A 14,775-nucleotide genomic window follows, 5' to 3' on the forward strand; every position below is an offset into this window, starting at 1 on the left:
CACGTCGAGATCGTCCGTTCTGAAAACTCAGGCACGTCTCTCTCTCCACATCCACCACTGCTGGCGGCTCACCTCCAACTGCGCAACGCTACGCGCTGTTCACATCCAACTGCGCAACACTACAATAGCGAATATTCCAACAATTCCAACCAGCCACAGACTGCACACAGCTTATTTAGCGATTTTCATACAGAGCACTACGTGGCGTTACCAACATAAAAACCTAAACACCCTACTTACAAGTGTAATTCCCTTTTCACAAACATCTCACCCTTATTACTAATTAATATTCTTGTTGCAACGTTTTCCGCTATCTTACCCTCTATATTATTCTCAAATGTCATGTTGATTACTGTTCCACAGACTTGTCACACCCATAATTGGGACTAATTCACGGACTGACTGCCTGAATGCAGTCGACTGAAACGACTCACTCATACCGTACTGAAAAACGAACTCTCGCTCAAATGAAGAACACCACATTGTGAGCTCTATAATGAAAAAATAATTTTCGCCTAGCTGCCAACAAACTTAATATTGGTTTAAATGTTAGACGCTCAAGATTCCTCACACAACCACAGGATACGTTCGACTGGAATTTGAGGTTACTTTCAGTATCAAGTAATTGCGAGACATAGGACGTGGGACCAAATGCTTTTCTTATTTCTTGAACCCATCATAGCGTTTTCTTGATCTGCACGATCATTCATCCTGTTGGTTATATTTCCTCCTTAATTTCATTTCATTTTCGCCTCACGTCATTCCGTTTACCGGTACTGTTATTTGTTTTCATATCTACTCTACTAATGCCATCCTGTAGTTCTCTTTGCTTCTTGTCGAATTGACAATTTTTGACGCTAAAGCCCCGTATTACATAGCCATTATTCAAAACTATTGTAAATTTCATGTTTCAGGTATGTCTGAAACTTTATTTTCAAAATTTTTCGTGCTCGCCGATTCCACGATATACCGCCCAAATGGGAGAGAATTTGGCACGATTTCCCTCAGGAGGGTTGGAGCAGCAATGAGGTCTGCGTCAACATGGCTTGCCCGACCACTGCCGCCACGCATAACTTGACAGGGCCACGGTCTTGGTGGATCGTCGGTCGGTCGTCCTACCGGGCGACGCGTTTTGGTTCGCCGATCGTTCATGAGTCGGCTGTGTGTGGGTGCATCGACTCCCGATTTGTCTTGGTGCATGCTTAGTTACTGTTGGGTACCGTTCAGGTCTTCGTACACGTGTTTGTCGGGTTGTGTGTGTGTAGTTGGTGTTATTTCCACTGACGACTGTTTTAAATGTTGTCGGCACTCTGAAGGCAGTGCGTCGGTTGCTGCAGTGCAGTCGGCTGGGTCCGCTGGCGGTCCCTGAGCAGTGTTGGAGCGTGTGTTGAGCTGTCCGATCGATCTTCGTGGTTCACCAACCCAAGACGTTAAAGTTTAGTAGTGGTTTCAAGCACCCAAGCCACGTCCATTCATGTTGTGTGGTTCGTTTCGGTGGTTCACTGTTGGGGAGGTTTCCCTGTGAGCAACACCGAGTGTTTGTATTGCTGAAATTTAGCAGCCATGCGGTGGAATGAACTATATTCGTTGACTACAATTCAAGTGCACGAGCGGAATTTTCTGCGGTGTCCTTTTGTGACCTGTTGTCGCTGTCCAACACGGTTTGACAGCTTAATACATACACATATTTGATTGTGGATCATCACACTCGTAGCATTTGGTGTTTGAATTCTCATGTACCGATTAGTGGCAAGAAAGTCGTTTGTCGGTTGGTCCGTGTCTGTCCCCTGGTTGTGTTCCGACGGATCAAGTGTAGTTGGGCTCACCACCTCTCTCACCTGAGTGAACGCCCCCTGGAGGCTTCAGACTGCTGTTGTCTTTGCTGTCTTTCTCACTGGTGTTTAATTGTCTGTTTATAATCTACACTACTGGCCATTAAAATTTCTACACCAAAAAGAAATGCAGATGATAAACGGGTATTCATTGGACAAATATATTATACTAGAACTGACATGTGATTACATTTTCACGCAACTTGGATCCATAGATCCTGATGAATCAGAGCCCAGAATAACCAACTCTGGCCGTAATAACGGCCTTGATACACCTGGGCATTGAGTCAAACAGAGTTTGGATGGCGTGTACAGGTACAGCTGCCCATGCCGATTCAAAAGTTACCATAGTTCGAGTAGTGACTGGCGTATTGTGACGAGCCAGTTGCTCGGCCACCATTGACCAGACGTTTTCAATTGGTGAGAGATCTGGAGAATGTGCTGGCCAGGGCAGCAGTAGCACATTTTCTGTATCCAGTAAGGCCCGTACAGGACATGCAACATGCGGTCGTGCATTATCCTGCTGAAATGTAGGGTTTCGCAGGGATCGAATGAAGAGTTGAGCCACGGGTCGTAACACATCTGAAATGTAACGTCCACTGTTCAAAGTGCCGTCAGTGCGAACAAGGGGTGACCGAGACGTGTAACCAATGACACCCCATACCATAACGCTGGGTGATACGCCAGTATGGCGATGACGAATACACGCTTCCAACGTGCGTTCACCGCGATGTCGCCAAACACGGATGCGACCATCATGATGCTGTAAACAGAACCTGGATTCATCCGAGAAAATGACGTTTTGCCATTCGTGCACGCAGGTTGCTCGTTGAGTACACCATCGCAGGCGCTCCTGTCTGTGATGCAGGGTCAAGGGTAACCGCAGCCATGGTCACCGAGCTGATAGTCCGTGCTGCTGCAAACGTCGTCGAACTGTTCGTGCAGTTGGTTGTTGTTTTGCAAACGTCCCCATCTGTTGACTCAGGGATCGAGACGTGGCTGCACGATCCGTTACAGCCATGCGGATAAGATGCCTGTCATCACGACTGCTAATGATACGAGGCCGTTGGGATCCAGCACGGCGTTCCGTATTACCCTCCTCAACCCACCGATTACATAATTTGCTAACAGTCATTGGATCTCGACCAAAGCTGGCAGCAATGTCGCGATACGATAAACCGCAATCGCGATAGGCTACGATCCGATCTTTATCGAAGTCGGAAACGTGATGGTACGCATTTCTCCTCCTTACACGAGACATCACAACAGCGTTTCACCAGACAACGCCGGTCAACTGCTGTTTGTGTATGAGAAATCGGTTGGAAACTTTCCCCATGTCAGCACGTTGTAGGTGTCGCCACTGGCGCCAACCTTGTGTGAATGCTCTGAAAAGCTAATCATTTGCATATCACAGCATCTACTTCCTGTCGGTTAAATTTCGCGTCTGTAGCACGTCATCTTTGTGGTGTAGCAATTTTAATGGCCAGTAGTGTATAATAGCCAATGATAAAATAATTCTTGGTTTTACTATGTTTTATGTAAATAAGTTTGAATTCTGGCAAGTGGATATTTGGTGAAATACACTCCTGGAAATGGAAAAAAGAACACATTGACACCGGTGTGTCAGACCCACCATACTTGCTCCGGACACTGCGAGAGGGCTGTACAAGCAATGATCACACGCACGGCACAGCGGACACACCAGGAACCGCGGTGTTGGCCGTCGAATGGCGCTAGCTGCGCAGCATTTGTGCACCGCCGCCGTCAGTGTCAGTCAGTTTGCCGTGGCATACGGAGCTCCATCGCAGTCTTTAACACTGGTAGCATGCCGCGACAGCGTGGACGTGAACCGTATGTGCAGTTGACGGACTTTGAGCGAGGGCGTATAGTGGGCATGCGGGAGGCCGGGTGGACGTACCGCCGAATTGCTCAACACGTGGGGCGTGAGGTCTCCACAGTACATCGATGTTGTCGCCAGTGGTCGGCGGAAGGTGCACGTGCCCGTCGACCTGGGACCGGACCGCAGCGACGCACGGATGCACGCCAAGACCGTAGGATCCTACGCAGTGCCGTAGGGGACCGCACCGCCACTTCCCAGCAAATTAGGGACACTGTTGCTCCTGGGGTATCGGACCATTCGCAACCGTCTCCATGAAGCTGGGCTACGGTCCCGCACACCGTTAGGCCGTTTTCCGCTCACGCCCCAACATCGTGCAGCCCGCCTCCAGTGGTGTCGCGACAGGCGTGAATGGAGGGACGAATGGAGACGTGTCATCTTCAGCGATGAGAGTCGCTTCTGCCTTGGTGCCAATGATGGTCGTATTCGTGTTTGGCGCCGTGCAGGTGAGCGCCACAATCAGGACTGCATACGACCGAGGCACACAGGGCCAACACCCGGCATCATGGTGTGGGGAGCGATCTCCTACACTGGCCGTACACCACTGGTGATCGTCGAGGGGACACTGAATAGTGCACGGTACATCCAAACCGTCATCGAACCCACCGTTCTACCATTCCTAGACCGGCAAGGGAACTTGCTGTTCCAACAGGACAATGCACGTCCGCATGTATCCCGTGCCACCCAACGTGCTCTAGAAGGTGTAAGTCAACTACCCTGGCCAGCAGGATCTCCAGATCTGTCCCCCATTGAGCATGTTTGGGACTGGATGAAGCGTCGTCTCACGCGGTCTGCACGTCCAGCACGAACGCTGGTCCAACTGAGGCGCCAGGTGGAAATGGCATGGCAAGCCGTTCCACAGGACTACATCCAGCATCTCTACGATCGTCTCCATGGGAGAATAGCAGCCTGCATTGCTGCGAAAGGTGGATATACACTGTACTAGTGCCGACATTGTGCATGCTTTGTTGCCTGTGTCTATGTGCCTGTGGTTCTGTCAGTGTGATCATGTGATGTATCTGACCCCAGGAATGTGTCAATAAAGTTTCCCCTTCCTGGGACAATGAATTCACGGTGTTCTTTTTTCAATTTCCAGGAGTGTTTTAATGCCGTTGTGTTGTCTTTTCTTTTAGTCCAGTTTCAGCTACTTAAAACTTAAGGCTTATGCTCGTATTTTTTTTAAATTTTGGAAAATTAATTGTGGGCCTTCAGGCTTGGAACCTTATTCATAAAATTACCTTTCAAGCTTAAACATTGCAGCCTTTTGCCTTTGAAATGTTATGGTAATTTATTTGAAAATTTTACTGTGGGCCTTCAGCCTTTTGTATTGCATCTTGTTTATGTTTGTCTATCAACCCTTGCCTTCAGTCTTACAGCCTAGCTGCCATATATCCATATTTTTATTATTTTATTAGTAATTGTAACTGCGTGCTTCAGTCACTTGAAATTTACCTTGTTGATTTTTAAGATTTCTTGTTTGGAGGCCTTCAGCCGTGATAGAGCCTTCAGCCGTGAAAGAGCCTTCAGCCGTGAAAGATTTGGAGTTTGAAACTCGTAATTGTAAAAGTTCGGCTATGGGCCGCTTTGGTTGTAAATGTGTTATTAAATTACAATAAATTAGATTTTTAAGCTGAAATTGACCCCAACCTTATCTGGCCCTTTCCACAATCCTCATCACCTGTTTTTCCCACCGGGTTTAGCGAGCGTTTCACTACCGCTTTCTGTTACATTCTGATAATTCCTTCGTGGTGCGACTGTTCCTTTTTTTGTCTTAGAGGGAGTGTATTTCACCCACCCTTATGTATTAGTCTAGACAAATTAGACGAGAAATCGCCGCATCCCGGACATTAAAAATCAGTGTTGAAAATCGGCAGAAACGCGTAGGTTGATGTCCAGACCAATATCCCAAATATCCTGAAAAATCTACTCTGTGAAAAATCCGCCACCTTGGAATTTTCGAGCTTTGGCCATAGTAACTGACTAAGTGTCTGATTGGCTTCATTGCACCAAATTGTTTGTTCTACATCTACACCCATACTCCGCAAGCCACCTGGCGGTGTGTGGCGGAGGGTTCTGGCATCTCTCATCTGTTATAGCCAAAAATATATATAAAAGAATAAGCGCTAAAATAATCGGTTGAATTGTTTTGGAATGCCGTCGAAATTTACCCAAATCAAATTTTTCTTCGACTAATATGTGCTCTACGCAACGCTGGCTACCCTGGACAATACCGGAAGTACGAATTAGAAGCAAGGTCTCTTGCTCTGTTTGACCGGATGTCGATGCGAAAAGACTGCACGAGGGGTGCATTCATGGGCGTTCTTGAAGAGATGGAGCCGTCCGAAAACGATCTCCCTTCCAAAGCAGTGTTTACAACTGATGGTGCGTTCCTGCTGCATCAGGTCGTGTCCTCACGTACAGAAAATTACAGCCAGTTCTGCCTCCAGTGCTTCGACAACTGCTTCGATCGGGATATCAATGTGGTCTTCGACGGCTACAAGTCTGCAAGGACAAAGAACACACCAAAAGAAACGCACGAGAAGCAGCGGCAGGGGTGTAATTTTCCCATGCTGCATTATCGACATCTCCTCACGGATCTATTTTTATCTAATGTTTAAAACAAAGAGACGCCATAAAACTAGCTGTGGTCGAGGTAACTCAAGTTCCTGGGGATGTGGATATAGCGCTGGTGAAGACATCTATGCATGACGCCAGCAACGGCGCGGCCTTAGTGCTAGTAGGCAAAGACATCGATCTTCTGGTCCTAATGGCCACCACATCCAACGCTGGAATTACCCTCCGAATGCTAATACTGCACCAGGAAAGAAAAACACTGAACACCGGGTTTTCAATAATGAAGAGCTCATCATGACCCTTGGAGATCTTCGCGACAATTTGTTCGTTTTCTACACAGCAACTTGATGCGACACAAATGCTGCCCCGTTCAGAAAATGCAAAAAGGGATCGTTGAAGAAGCTTAAGGAACACTCCTGTGTAATGGAAAGAGTTTCTGTCTTTAGGAAGGCGGGTGCTACATACCCTGAAATCGCAGCAGCTGGGTGACGTTTCCTTTTAGCTTTGTACGGTTGTGGTATTGAAGACAACCTAAACAGTGCCAAACACCGGATGTACTGTAGAACTGTTGCAAAGCAGTCCGTCAAAACAACATTTTATTTGGCCGAACTTCAACATCTGCAGCGTCAAAAAGCGGCATTCGTATTGAGTTTACCACCAAGTAGGGGACTCCACAACTTTGTCTAATGTAAACACAAACCCTTGGATCTTTAACTTATTTGCATCATTACTTTTAGGTTTAAATGGGAAATCACCTTCTGGGAAAAAAAGGACATGCACGGATCGTACGTGCTAGTCAGCTTAAATCAGTTCCGACAGACGACGATCCAGCAGTGTAGCAAGTACTTCGTTTTATATCCTGGAGCTGTGAATCTGGTTGCGAAAACAAATTCTTATGTAGGAAAAGCAACTCAAGTTATGCAAGTATGTATGGATACTGCGCTGGCAATGGGTGCGCAAACAGGATGGACTTGATAGACTATCATCAAAGATGACTTCACACCTTCTGTGATATGTTTACATAAAAACACAAAATAACAAAAAAATGTAAAAATCCTGCCCATTGTTTTTTTCTTTTTAGTTTTATTAAATCGATTCTAATGTCAGGTTTTTTTTTCGATGAACTTCCTGTCATTAATTTTTGGCCAGTGAGTGAGTATCGCTTTGGTGAATTATTCGAGCTTACAACTGCCCACTTCCATGAAAAACACTGTATTATTGGTCCTGTTTCTCCTGTCTCGTGTAAATCGTTTAAACTGCATTTTGTTTTATTGTACGTTACAGTATTACCAGTAATTTAAAGAAAAGCATCAACAAAGATGATCAAAAGTTGCAAAATTTTGGGTCAATTTCTTTTCAGCACTGGTTGAGTTACTGTTTGTTGAACAGGAAAACTGGGCTATAGTAATTAACTCTATGTTTTAGCCCATAACGGTGTGTAAACACATTAGTCTGGTGTGAACATGAACCCATCGGACGCATGGTTCAGTAACTTTGACTAAACTCGAAAATTTCAAGATAGCGACGGTCTTTTCAAATTGTCGTATTTTTCCCCAAAGTGGATTTCAAGATAGCGACGGTCTTTTCAAATTGTCGTATTTTTCCCCAAAGTGGATTTCTTGACACTTTCGAGATTCAGATCCAAACAGTGTCCTGAATGTTTCTGAAAGTATTAGCTTTTTGTGGTAGGCTTAGTGCCTAATTTGAGTGGGCCGTAATATAGTACATAGTGCCAAAAGACACCTACAGACGTCTGAATACGAAAGCTTATCAAGATTTTGGGTGTTTGAGTAAGTTGGAAGTTGGAGGACTCACAAAAGCACTGAAGTGTCATGTAACCTTTAATTTGCTCGTGTCTAGTCAACCACTCTGCATTATTCTGTGGCAACGGTAAGTCAGGCATGACATACTTTAATTACGTATGCCAGCAACAATTATGAAATGTACAAAACTGCTTATATATAAAAAAACACTGAATAAGTAAAATATTTAACAATTTCGCTGCCTCCTGCAGAAAAAATGACATGCAAAAACGAAAAGCTCTACTGCACATAATTAAAACAACGTCGCCCTAAGCTTTAGCCTCATGAATAATTTCACCGATTTTACTCGGATTCCTTCCTCAGGCATTTGAAGAGAAAATGTAGTTTCTAATGAACCAGATTCTACATCCCTATCTGATACTCAATGTAACGTAAGATCTGTGCGATATGCTAGTCTACTTTTATTTAAATTATGCAGCTACATATGTAGCATACGATTTCATTTATCAGTTCCCTCCCAGTTTCCCCGTATATTGCATAAGTAATAAATATTTCGTATTGCTCACACCCCTCTTTACTCTTATCTTTAGGCCTAAATTTCTATAATTGTCCATGCTGGTCAAGATGCAAGTCGCTAGCTTGTGAGAAACAAAGGTAAGCCAGACCCAAGGAGAATCAGTGAAGCAATATGACTACCTGTGGGTCTGAGACACCAGGAAACCTGAGTGTAGCTTTCAGGAGGCTTTCCATGCTCGTTCATCAAAATGCTGGACTGGTATCCAATCTCAGTCTGTAAAATATGACAGACAAACATTTAAAACACGGCAACTTAAAGAACAAATTTTACGCGATTGGCAGGTAGTTGGCGCACACCATCTCCCTCCATTATGTAGGGTGACAGGAAGGGCACCCGGAGACAAAGCTAAAATAAAAATATATTTGCTAAATCATGGAAATAGCGAACACTGCATGGCACGATAGAGACTAGAAATGAAAGGGAATAATTATGAGCTTTTATTGTTATTATTATTATTATTATTATTATTCTGGGTCATCAGTCTTCTGACTGCTTCGATGCGGCCCACCACGAATTTCTCTCCTGTGCCAAATTATTCATCTCAGAGCAGCATGTGCAACCTATGTTCTCAATTATTTGCTCGTTGTATTCCAATCTCTGTGATTCCCTGATTTCTTAATAGATGTCCTGTAATCTGTCCCTTATTCTTTTCATTGGTTTCCACTTATTCCTTTCCTCTCCGATTCTGCGCAGAACCTCCCCGTTCCTAACCTTATCAGTCCACCTAATTATCAACATTCATCTGTAGCACATCTCAAATGTTTCCACTCTCTTCTGTTTTCCCCACAGTCCATCTTTGACTATGATGTACTCCAAAAGTATATTCTCAGAAATTTCTTTTTCAAATTAAGGCCTATGTTTGATGCTAGTAGACTTCTCTTGCCGAGAGATGCCCTTCTTGCCAGTGCTAATCTTTTTTTGATGTCCTCCTTGCACCGTTCGTCATTGGTTATTTTGCTGCCTAGGTAATGGAATTCTTTAACCTCATCTACATCGTGACCATCAGTCCTAATGTCAAGTTACTCGCTGTTCACATTTGTGATACTTCTCGCTACTTTCGTCTTTCTTCGATTTACTCTCGGGGCATATTCTGTACTCATTTAGAATGTTTTACATATTGTATATTATCCTTCTCTCCCTATAGGTTACCACTATTTTCCTCAAAATTTCGAACGTTTTTTGCAGGTCGACAAATCCTATGAACGTGTCTTGATTTTTCTTGAGTCTTGCTTCCATTTACAACCACGACCTCAGAATTGCCTCTCTGTTGGCTTTATCTTTCCTAAAGCCCAGAATTGCCTCTCTGTTCGCTTTATCTTTCCTAAAGCCTAAGTGATAATCATCTAGCACAATTTCAGTTTTCTTCTCCATTCTTCTGTATACTATTCTTGTCAGCAACTCCGATGCTTGAGCTGTTAAGGTGACTGTGCGATTATTCTTGCACTTGTCAGCTCCTGCAGTGTTCGGAATTGTGTAGATGATATTTTTTCGAAACCCGGATAGTGTATCTCCAGACTCACATATTGTACACACCAACCTGAATAGTCGTTTTATTGCCAGTTCCCCCAATGATTTTAGAATTTCAGATCGAATGTTATCTATTCCTTCTGCCTTGTTTGAATTTAATTCTTCCAAAGCTGTGTTAAATTCTTATTCTAATATTGGGTCCCCTAGCTCCTCGAATCCATTTTCTTCTTCTATCACATCAGACAAATCTGTCCCGTCATAGAGGCCTTCAATATACTCTTTTCACCTATACGCACTGCATTCAACAGTGGAATTCGTCCTGCGCTCTTAATGTTATCACCCTTACTTTTAATTTCACCGAAGGTTGTTTTGACTTTCCTAGCTGAGTCAGTCCTTCCGACAATCATTTATTTTTCGATTCCGTAACATTCTTATGCAGCCATTTCGTCTTGGCGTCTCTGCACTTCCTATTTATTTTATTCACCAATGACACGTATTTTTGTATTCCCGAACTTGCCTGAACATTTTTGTACTTCCTTCTTTGATAGAGCAACTGAAGTATTTCTTCGTAGCTATCGTTTTCGTACCTTTGTTCTTCTTTCCCACTTATGTGATCTCCCTTCTTAGGGATGTCCATTCCTCTTCAACTGTACTGACTAATGAACTATTCCTTATTGCTGTATCTATAGCCTTAGAGAACTTCAAGCGTTTCTCGTTATTCCTTAGTGCTTCCGTATCCAACTTCTTTGCGCATTGATTCTTCCTGACTAATCTCTTAAATTTCAGCCTACTCTTCATCACTACTACATTGTAATCTGAGTCTCTATCGGCTCCTGGGTACGTCTTACAATCCAGTACCTTCATTTCGGAGTCTCTGTCTGGCTATGATACGATCTAACTGAAATTTTCCCGTACCACCCAGCCTTTTCAAGTATACTTCCTCCTCTTGTGATTCTTGGACAGATTATTCACTATTACTTGCTGAAATGTATGACAGAATTCAACTAGTCTTTGTCCTATCTCACTCCTTGTCCCAAGCCGATATTCTCAAGTCTTTTACGCCTTCTCCTACAACGGCATTCCAGTGCCCCATGGCTATTACATTTTCATCTCTCGTCAAGTAATGTATTACCCTCCCAGTATCCTCATATACTTCTTCTATCTCTTTATCTTCAGATTGCGACGTAGGCATGTATAGCTAAACTACCGTTGTCGAAGTTGGTTTGCTGTCGATTCTGGTAAGAACAATCCTATCACTGAACTGTTCACAGTAACACATTCTCTGCCCTACCTTCCCATTCATAACAAATCCTTCTGCCGTTATACCATTTCCTGCTGTTGTTGATATTACCCTTTATTCATCTGACCAGGAATCCTTGCCTTCTTTCCATTTCACTTCTCCGACCCCTACCGTACCTAGATTCAACCTTTGCATTTCCCTTTTCAGATTTTCTAGCTTCTCTACGACGTTCAAAAAAGGGTTCAAATGGCTCTGAGCACTATGGGACTTAACATCTGAGGTCATTAGTTCCCTAGAACTTAGAACTACTTAAACCTAACTAACCTAAGGACATCACACACATCCATGCACGAGGCAGGATTCGAACCTGCGACCATAGCGGTCGCACGGTTCCAGACTGAAGCGCTTAGAACCGCTCGGCCACACCGGCCGGCGTACGACGTTCAAGCGTCTGACATTCCACGCCCCATCTTTCGTTGGTTATCCAGTCTTTTTCTCATGGTCACCTTTCCCTTGGCAGCCCCCTCCGAGAAATCCGAATGGAGGACTATTCCGGAATATTTTACCAACTGGGTGATCATCATGACACTTTTTCAATTTCAGGCCACATGCCCTGTGGATACACGTTATGTGTCTTTCATGCAGTGGTTTCCGTTGCCCTTTGAATCCTCATACTACTGATCACTATTGATTCTTCCGCCTTTAGGTGCAGTTCGCACGACAAGGACAAGACAGTGCCCTGAACATCTTTCCGCGCCTCCGCTGTCTTTGACAAGGCCGTTGGCAGAATGAAAGTGAATTTTTATACCGGAAGTTTTCGGTCGCCAATGCTTATTGTCATTTAAAATGTGAGCGGTGGCGGGATTCTAACCCGACACCAAGGACGTTTTTGTAACCAACCAAAGACGCTACCTCTATACTACGGTACTTTCAGTCATGTCAACCAATAATTTTTTAATGTTTCATTTTAGCGTGGTTTAAGTTTCATATACAGGGCGATTTTTTCCACAGTGTACTAACTTTAGGCATTTAGCGATGAGAGGATACGGAACAAAGCAGGTCTAATGAATTTACGTTCGAAAATGCATGGTTTCCATTTAGAGACCATTCATTCTGCCATAATTTGTTACCGAGTCTGCACTATACCTTGCAGCCACAGTTACAGTACGCACAGCTTCCTCCTAGGGGGTGGTACTGCTCCTCGTACGTCAAGACCTAGTGTCCCCTCCTGCCACAGTAATTGGTGACGTTGTGTCCGATTCATTCCTCTTGCTGACTCACGTTGCAGTGGATGTGATTCAGCGTTGCACACAGTGGTACCGTATTCGAGTAGAGAGCTTGCCGACGTGCTGTTCACTTATGGAAACGCAAATGGCAAAGGGCGGCGGGCAGCCAGGTTGTATCAAGAGACCTATCACCACAGCCAACAACCACAGCATTCAGTGTTTGCAACAGTACTTCCCCGCTTGAGACAGGGTCGTTCCAGTAAACAGGAAATCATGAAGGACATATCAGAAATGTTCGGACACCAAACGTGGAGGAAAATGCGATTAACACTGTGGAAGGCGACCGTCATGTAAGTACCAGGCAACTGTCTCGCCAGTACACGGTAAGTCAGACTGCCGTGTGAAACTTTCTCCATGACAATAGTTACTACCCTTATAAGTTACAGCGTGTGCAGGGCTTACTAGCGACAGACTTTCCACACTGGAGCAGTTCTGTCACTTGTTTCTTCACCAGTCAACCACGATTCCGATATTTGTGTCATCCATCCTATTAACAGATGAGGCCAACTTTATGCAGAGTGATATCTTCAACTTTCATTACAGCCATCTGTAGGACAGCATGCAGAGCCCCCATGGCATGGTGACAATGAATCATCAGCATCGGTGCAGCCGGAATGTATGGGCCGGGATAATCGGCGACCGTATTTTGCGACCAGTCTTCCTTCCACGTCGCCTAACAGGCTGGAGTTATTGGCGTTTCTTGCGGGTGACTTTGCCTCCCCTGCTGGTAGAACTGCCATTGATGCTTCGAAGGGTTATGTGGCTCCTACATGACCACTTCGCCCTTAACGTCCGAACGAATCTCATTCGTGTCTTCCCTGGTCTACGGATCAGACGAGAAGGTCCAGTTACATGAACTTCTCGTTCACCAGACCTCAACCCTTGCGATTTCTGGCTGTGGGACCATCTCAAAAGTATCGTCTATGTAGAGCCCGTTCCAGATGTGGAGACACTGGAGCAGCGTATTCGTGATGCCTCTGACATTGTTCGGATGCAGCCTGGCCGATCTGAACGTATGAGACAGAACATGCTACGGCACGTACATGCATGCGTCGAGGTTGCCATGTGTCCTGTTACATAACAGGCAAGTGACCTTACTGATACCTTCACTTCTACATTACTTGTGACACGTCCGAATAAATTACAGAATCATATGGCCCTCAACCCTCCATGAATTTCGTTTACATGTCGTAGCTCTGTGGGCTCAGCAGAACCCGATTTTAACGTAAACACATTTTGAATTACATAACTGCCATGATTTTATTTGCATGTCACAAGTCTTTTTGAACACTGTATTTCCACTGTATATTATCTCTTAAACGAGAGTGTCGTCGGTTTCAAATTTACGTTTTAACTTTGTTAGTTTCACTGGAGCTGTTCTTCTTTTTTTATATATATATGGTTGTTGAAGATGTCAGTTGAGCCTCGCGGATACCGGTGTTCGTACATGTGTTGGGACATAACATTATAGCACCCTTTGTGTCTTTAGCCCTGGTGGATTATTAAAATTATATCCTGCGACTTTTGGTTGTTAAACCAGGTTAGACCCTCAAGGCTACAAAGTTATTTGAGTTTTACGAATACTTAGTCTGTAAATACTCTGAAGTTTATCTTTTGTATTTTCACTTCATTGGTGTAATGACGTTTTGTGCTACTTATAAAGTCATACACCGCTTACAGAGTACTAGATTACGCAGTGGTGCATGAAACATTCAGCCTGAGCAGTGGCATCATTTATGTAATAAAGATGCTTCTCCGTATTCCTGATGTCTTCCCTTATCTACCAGCCCGCTTTGGTGTGTATTTCATCTAGTACTTCAGATGATTTTGTTGCGTTTCGTATTTTGCTTCTTTTTGTGAATTTTGTATTGTGATTGATTTGTTACGCACCCTGTATGCCAGTCCTCCTCCCCTTTATTCTTCTACTCTTACACATTCTGCTTTCGAGTACGACGATGCACAGTCATCGTTTAAGTTCACATTACAGTGTCCTCTTTTCGCCAGAGTTCCACTGTAAGATAAGTGTATATTACAAATCGTACCAAAAATTGGCAGTCAACATAAGTACACCAAGACTATTCATATTTCATCGTATCATTCTTACTTTATGTGCCTGAATTAGATTGATAATTTGATAAC

This window comes from Schistocerca cancellata, chromosome 1 (assembly GCF_023864275.1).
Source record: "Schistocerca cancellata isolate TAMUIC-IGC-003103 chromosome 1, iqSchCanc2.1, whole genome shotgun sequence".
NCBI lineage: Eukaryota > Metazoa > Arthropoda > Insecta > Orthoptera > Acrididae > Schistocerca > Schistocerca cancellata.